Raw genomic sequence first — 8352 nt, 5'->3', positions numbered from 1 at the left:
CTGCAATGTTCCCCAACAGTGGCATCATGAGCTAGGTCTATGCGTAGTTCTTCTTGCGCGAGTAGAACACAATTTGTTGTGGGCGTCGATTTGTCAACTTTCTTGCCGTTACTAGTCCTTTCTTGCTTCAGCGGTATTGTGGGATGAAGCGGCCCGGACCAACCTTACACATACGCTTACGTGAGACCGGTTCCACCGACTAACATGCACTAGTTGCATAAGGTGGCTGGCGGGTGTCTGTCTCTCCTACTTTAGTTGGAGCGGAATCGATGAACAGGGTCCTTATGAAGGGTAAATAGAAGTTGACAAATCACGTTATGGCTTTAACGTAGGTAAGAAGACGTTCTTGCTAGAACCCTAATTCAGCCACGTAAAACTTGCAACAACAATTAGAGGACGTCTAACTTGTTTTTGCAGCAAGTGGTTTGTGATATGATATGGACAAAGTTGTGATGAATGATGAATGATCTATATGTGATGTATGAGATGTTCATGCTATTGTAATAGGAATCACGACTTGCATGTCGATGAGTATGACAACCGGCAGGAGCCATAGGAGTTGTCTTTATTCTTTTATATGACCTGCGTGTCATCAAGAAACGCCATGTAAATTACTTTACTTTATTGCTAAACGCGTTAGCCATAGTAGTAGAAGTAATAGTTGGCGAGCAACTTCATGGAGACACGATGATGGAGATCATGGTGTCAAGCCGGTGACAAGATGATCATGGAGCCCCAAGATGGAGATCAAAGGAGCTATGTGATATTGGCCATATCATGTCACGTTTATTATTTGATTGCATGTGATGTTTATCATGTTTTGCATCTTGTTTACTTAGAACGACGGTAGTAAATAAGGTGATCCCTCATACTAATTTCAAGAAGTGTTTCCCCTAACTGTGCACCGTTGCGACAGTTTGCTGTTTCAAAACACCACGTGATGATCGGGTGTTTTATTCAGACGTTCACATACAACGGGTGTAAGACAGATTTACACATGCAAACACTTAGGTTAACTTGACGAGCCTAGCATGTACAGACATGGCCTCGGAACACAGAAGACCGAAAGGTCGAGCATGAGTCGTATAGAAGATACGATCAACATGAAGATGTTCACCGACGTTGACTAGTCCGTCTCACGTGATGATCGGACACGGTCTAGTTAAACTCGGATCATGTAATACTTAGATGACTGGAGGGATGTCTAATCTAAGTGGGAGTTCATTAATAATTTGATTAGTTGAACTTAATTATCATGAACTTAGTCTAAATATTTTACAATATGTCTTGTAGATTAAATGGCCAACGTAGTCCTCAACTTCAACGCGTTCCTAGAGAAAACCAAGCTGAAAGACGATGGCAGCAACTATACGGACTGGGTCCGGAACCTGAGGATCATCCTCATAGCTGCCAAGAAAGATTATGTCCTACAAGCACCGCTTGGTGACGCACCCGTTCTCCCTGCAGAACAAGATGTAATGAACGCTTGGCAGGCACGTTCCGATGACTACTCCCTCGTTCAGTGCGGCATGCTTTACAGCCTAGAGCCGGGGCTCCAAAAGCGTTTTGAGAGACATGGAGCATATGAGATGTTCGAAGAGCTGAAAATGGTTTTCCAAGCTCATGCCCGGGTCGAGAGATATGAAGTCTCCGATAAATTCTTCAGCTGTAAGATGGAGGAAAACAGTTCTGTCAGTGAGCACATACTCACTATGTCTGGGTTGCATAACCGCTTGACTCAGCTGGGAGTTAATCTCCCGGATGATGCGGTCATTGACAGAATCCTCCAGTCGCTTCCACCAAGCTACAAGAGCTTTGTGATGAACTTCAATATGCAGGGGATGGAAAAGACCATTCCTGAAGTATTTGCTATGCTGAAATCAGCAGAGGTAGAAGTCAGGAAGGAACATCAAGTGTTGATGGTCAATAAAACCACTAAGTTCAAGAAAGGCAAGGGTAAAAAGAACTTCAAGAAGGACGGCAAGGAGGTTGCCGCGCCCGGCAAGCAAGCTGCCGGGAAGAAGCCAAAGAATGGACCCAAGCCCGAGACTGAGTGCTTTTATTGCAAGGGAAGCGGTCACTGGAAGCGGAACTGCCCTAAGTACTTAGCGGATAAGAAGGCCGGCAAAACAAAAGGTATATGTGATATACATGTAAATGATGTGTACCTTACTAGTGCCCGTAGTAGCTCCTGGGTATTTGATACCGGTGCAGTTGCTCACATTTGTAACTCAAAGCAGGGGCTGCGGAATAAGCGGAAACTGGCAAAGGACGAGGTGACGATGCGCGTCGGGAATGGTTCCAAGGTCAATGTGATCGCCGTCGGCACACTACCTCTGCATCTCCCTTCGGGATTAGTTTTAAACCTTAATAATTGTTATTTAGTGCCAGCTTTGAGCATGAACATTGTATCGGGATCTCGTTTGATTCGAGATGGCTACTCTTTTAAATCTGAGAATAATGGTTGTTCCATTTTTATGAGAGATATGTTTTATGGTCATGCTCCTATGGTGAATGGTTTGTTTTTTATGAATCTCGAACGTGATGCTACACATGTTCATAATGTGAGTACCAAAAGAAGTAAGGTTGATAATGATAGTCCCACATACCTGTGGCACTGCCGCCTTGGTCACATAGGTGTCAAACGCATGAAGAAGCTCCATGTTGATGGACTTTTAGAGTCTCTTGATTATGAATCATTTGACACATGCGAACCATGCCTTATGGGTAAAATGACCAAGACTCCGTTCTCAGGAACAATAGAGCGAGCAACCGACTTATTGGAAATCATACATACTGATGTGTGCGGTCCAATGAGTGTTGAGGCTCGCGGTGGCTATCGTTATGTTCTCACCCTCACTGATGATTTAAGTAGGTATGGGTATATCTACTTAATGAAACACAAGTCTGAAACCTTTGAAAAGTTCAAGGAATTTCAGAGTGAGGTTGAAAATCAACGTGACAGGAAAATCAAGTTTCTACGATCAGATCGTGGAGGAGAATACTTGAGTCACGAGTTTGGCACACACTTAAGAAAATGTGGAATAGTTTCACAACTCACGCCGCCTGGAACACCTCAGCGTAATGGTGTGTCCGAACGTCGTAATCGCACTCTATTAGATATGGTGCGATCTATGATGTCTCTTAGCGATTTACCGCTATCCTTTTGGGGCTATGCTTTAGAGACTGCCGCATTCACTTTAAATAGGGCTCCGTCGAAATCCGTTGAGACGACACCGTATGAATTATGGTTTGGGAAGAAACCTAAGCTGTCGTTTCTAAAAGTTTGGGGATGCGATGCTTATGTCAAGAAACTTCAACCTGAAAAGCTCGAACCCAAGTCGGAAAAATGCGTCTTCATAGGATACCCAAAAGAAACTATTGGGTACACCTTCTACCTCAGATCCGAAGGCAAGATCTTTGTTGCCAAGAATGGGTCCTTTCTGGAGAAAGAGTTTCTCTCGAAAGAAGTAAGTGGGAGGAAAGTAGAGCTTGATGAAGTATTACCTCTTGAACCGGAAAATGGCGCAACTCAAGAAAATGTTCATGAGGTGCCTGCACCGACTAGAGAGGAAGTTAATGATCAAGATACTTCTGATCAAGCCCCTACTGAAATTCGAAGGTCCACAAGGACACGTTCCGCACCAGAGTGGTACGGTAACCCTGTCTTGGAAATCATGCTGTTAGACAACGGTGAACCTTCGAACTATGAAGAAGCGTTGGCGGGCCCGGATTCCGACAAATGGCTAGAAGCCATGAAATCCGAGATAGGATCCATGTATGAAAACAAAGTATGGACTTTGACTGACTTGCCCATTGAGCGGCGAGCCATAGAAAATAAATGGATCTTTAAGAAGAAGACAGACGCGGATGGTAATGTGACCATCTATAAAGCTCGGCTTGTCGCTAAGGGTTATCGACAAGTTCAAGGGGTTGACTACGATGAGACTTTCTCACCGGTAGCGAAGCTGAAGTCCGTCCGAATCATGTTAGCAATTGCCGCATTCTATGATTACGAAATATGGCAAATGGACGTCAAAACGGCATTCCTTAATGGTTTCCTTAAGGAAGAATTGTATATGATGCAGCCGGAAGGTTTTGTCGATCCTAAGAATGCTGACAAAGTGTGCAAGCTCCAACACTCAATTTATGGGCTGGTGCAAGCATCTCGGAGTTGGAACATTCGCTTTGATGAGATGATCAAAGCGTTTGGGTTTACACAGACTTATGGAGAAGCCTGCGTTTACAAGAAAGTGAGTGGGAGATCTGTAGCATTTCTCATATTATATGTAGATGACATACTTTTGATGGGAAATGATATAGAACTCTTGGACAGCATCAAGGCCTACTTGAATAAAAGTTTTTCAATGAAGGACCTTGGAGAAGCTGCTTATATATTAGGCATCAAAATCTATAGAGATAGATCGAGACGCCTCATAGGTCTTTCACAAAGCACATACCTTGATAAGATATTGAAGAAGTTCAATATGGATCAATCCAAGAAGGGGTTCTTGCCTGTGTTACAAGGTATGAAATTGAGCTCAGCTCAATGTCCGACCACGGCAGAAGATATAGAAGAGATGAGCGTCATCCCCTATGCCTCAGCCATAGGTTCTATTATGTATGCCATGCTGTGTACCAGACCTGATGTTAACCTTGCCGTCAGTTTGGTAGGAAGGTACCAAAGTAATCCCGGCAAGGAACACTGGACAGCGGTCAAGAATATCCTGAAGTACCTGAAAAGGACTAAGGAAATGTTTCTCGTTTATGGAGGTGACGAAGAGCTTGTCGTAAAGGGTTACGTCGACGCTAGCTTCGACACAGATCTGGATGACTCTAAGTCACAAACCGGATACGTGTATATTTTGAATGGTGGGGCAGTAAGCTGGTGCAGTTGCAAGCAAAGCGTCGTGGCGGGATCTACATGTGAAGCGGAGTACATGGCAGCCTCGGAGGCAGCACATGAAACAATATGGGTGAAGGAGTTCATCACCGACCTAGGAGTCATACCCAATGTGTCGGGGCCGATCAAGCTCTTCTGTGACAACACTGGAGCTATTGCACTTGCCAAGGAGCCCAGGTTTCACAAGAAGACAAGGCACATCAAGCGTCGCTTCAACTCCATTCGTGAAAATGTTCAAGATGGAGACATAGATATTTGTAAAGTACATACGGACCTGAATATAGCAGATCCGTTGACTAAACCTCTCCCTAGAGCAAAACATGATCAACACCAGAATTCCATGGGTGTTCGATTCATCACAATGTAACTAGATTATTGACTCTAGTGCAAGTGGGAGACTGTTGGAAATATGCCCTAGAGGCAATAATAAAAGCATTATTATTATATTTCCTTGTTCATGATAATTGTCTTTATTCATGCTATAATTGTGTTATCCGGAAATCGTAATACATGTGTGAATAACAGACACCAACATGTCCCTAGTGAGCCTCTAGTTGACTAGCTCGTTGATCAACAGATAGTCATGTTTTCCTGACTATGGACACTGGATGTCATTGATAACGAGATCACATCATTGGGAGAATGATGTGATGGACAAGACCCAATCCTAAACATAGCACAAGATCGTATAGTTCGTTTGCTAGAGTTTTCCAATGTCAAAGTATCTTTTCCTTAGACCATGAGATCGTGTAACTCCCGGATACCGTAGGAGTGCTTTGGGTATGCCAAACGTCACAACGTAACTGGGTGACTATAAAGGTAGACTACGGGTATCTCCGAAAGTGTCTGTTGGGTGACATGGATCAAGACTGGGATTTGTCACTCCGTATGACGGAGAGGTATCACTGGGCCCACTCGGTAATGCATCATCATAATGAGCTCAGAGTGACCAAGTGTCTGGTCACGGGATCATGCATTACGGTACGAGTAAAGTGACTTGCCGGTAACGAGATTGAACGAGGTATTGGGATACCGACGATCGAATCTCGGGCAAGTAACATATCGATAGACAAAGGGAATAGCGTACGGGATTGATTAAATCCTCGACATCGTGGTTCATCCGATGAGATCATCGTGGAGCATGTGGGAGCCAACATGGGTATCCAGATCCCGCTGTTGGTTATTGACCGGGGAGTCGTCTCGGTCATGTCTGCTTGTCTCCCGAACCCGTAGGGTCTACACACTTAAGGTTCGATGACGCTAGGGTTATGAAGATATGTATATGCAGAAACCCAAATGTTGTTCGGAGTCCCGGATGAGATCCCGGACGTCACGAGGAGTTCCGGAATGGTCCGGAGGTAAAGAATTATATATAGGAAGTGCTATTTCGGGCATCGGGACAAGTTTCGGGGTTATCGGTATTGTACCGGGACCACCGGAAGGGTCCCGGGGGTCCACCGGGTGGGGCCACCTGTCCCGGGGGGCCACATGGGCCAAGGGCACCAGCCCCTATAGGCCCATGCGCCTAGGGTTTCCACCATGGAAGAGTCCATGTGGTGGAAGGCACCCCTAGGTGCCTTGGGGGGGAGGGAAACCTCCCCTTGGCCGCCGCCCCCCCTAGTAGATCTCATCTACTAGGGCCGGCGCCCCCCCCCCCTTGCACCCCTATATATAGTGGGGGGGAGAGGAGGGATTTCACACCAGCCCCTGGCGCCTCCATCTCCCCCCGTTACGTCTCTCCCTCGTAGTCTCGGCGAAGCCCTGCTGCTGTGACGCCCTGCATCCACCACCACGCCGTCGTGCTGCTGGATCTTCATCAACCTCTCCTCCCCCCTTGCTGGATCAAGAAGGAGGAGACGTCTCCCATCCCGTACGTGTGTTGAACGCGGAGGTGCCGTCCGTTCGGCGCTGGTCATCGGTGATTTGGATCACGTCGAGTACGACTACATCATCACCGTTCTTTTGAACGCTTCCGTGCGTGATCTACAAAGGTATGTAGATGCATCTAATCACTCATTGCTAGATGAACTCCTAGATGATCTTGGTGAAACGAGTAGGAAAATTTTTGTTTTCTGCAACGTTCCCCAACACCAAGGCCCTTTTTCGTCACCCGCGCAGAAAATTTGGCCCAGTTTTGCCCTTCAAAGCCCAATTTTCGCTGGTTAGGGCCGAATTTGGTGCCGGCGGACCCAGGCCGAACATGACGCGTTGGGGGCGCCCGGGGGCGCCGGGGCAAGCGTTTTTAGCACGAAAGCACAACGGGCCCGCCGAGTCAGGGACCAGCCGCGTCTTGTCTTCCTTGTCGCCTCGTTTTCCCGAGGGGAATCAATGCCAACGCTGCCGCCGGTCAGCCTTTCATTGATTCCTCATGGACAGCGCAGTGAAGGCGCGGCGACGCGCGTCCCTCCCCCCTGCTCCCGCCACGCGCCACATGATATAAAAGCCGTACTCCCTCGCCGGTGAACGCACAAGCTCTCGCCACTGACGCCCTTCTATCCACCTCTCGCCGCTGACTCCCCTCTCTCCCACTCTCTCCCCTACCGACGGCAATGGCCGAGCGCTTCCCAGGCGATGGCGCGGCGGCCAACGGCTTTGGCCACCGCCATCTGCATGAGGACGAGGCGCGCCTCCTCTACGAGGCCGACTACCCGGCACCCCCGACATGCGGTTCCAGGCACCCCGAGGCTCAGCACCGGCGGCGTCCCGGTGCCGCCCACGCCCAGCGGAGCTGCTTGGCGCACCGAAATCGTGCGCATCCGGTCTTCGCTGCCGGAGTCACAGCGGAACCAGCCGACGTACGCCCTGACAGCAACACGATGTGGATGGCTTATTTCGAGCGGCGCCACGACGAACAGATCGCCGCCACCAACGGCTTCGAGCCACGGGGCCGCCTCAACTCCGAGGGGTGGCGCCAATGGTGGGGTGTCCTAGGCCGCACCCTCGAGGCCGTCCTCGAGCACGTCTAGGTCGGCAACACGCCGCGCCTGGAGTACCCGACGACCCCTCCTTCTCTCGCTGCCGCGGCGAATGGAGACAGCGACCTCGTCATCATCGGGCTATGGCTCTCTTTCGTCATGTTCGCCGGCGCTCCACCCGTCAAGCCGGAGCCGCAGGAGACACCACTTGGGCATCGCACCCGCGGCGGCACCCTCGTCATCAACGAGGGCGGAAGCCCCTCTCCTTCTTCCTACCGCCTCATCAGGCCGAATAACGAGTCGAGTTTGCTCCCGTGAAGAAGGAGCACGAGGCCATGGCCGCCGCCGACGAGACCGCCCTCAAGTGGGTGAAGGCGGACTACGTCCACGAGCAGATGGAGCGCCAGCGCCAGTCCTTCGAGGAGATCGCCGCTTGGCACCGCGGACGCGAGGAGGGCAGCGCCGTCATCCTCGACAATGACGACGAGGAAGCGCCCGGGCCGTACAACCCCCCGCGCACTGGCAACGCTGGTC

Source organism: Triticum aestivum, chromosome 1B, assembly GCF_018294505.1.
Source record: "Triticum aestivum cultivar Chinese Spring chromosome 1B, IWGSC CS RefSeq v2.1, whole genome shotgun sequence".
NCBI classification, from domain to species: Eukaryota; Viridiplantae; Streptophyta; class Magnoliopsida; order Poales; family Poaceae; genus Triticum; species Triticum aestivum.
The sequence above is the reverse complement of the archived record's forward strand: the minus strand, read 5'-3'. Positions refer to the sequence as shown.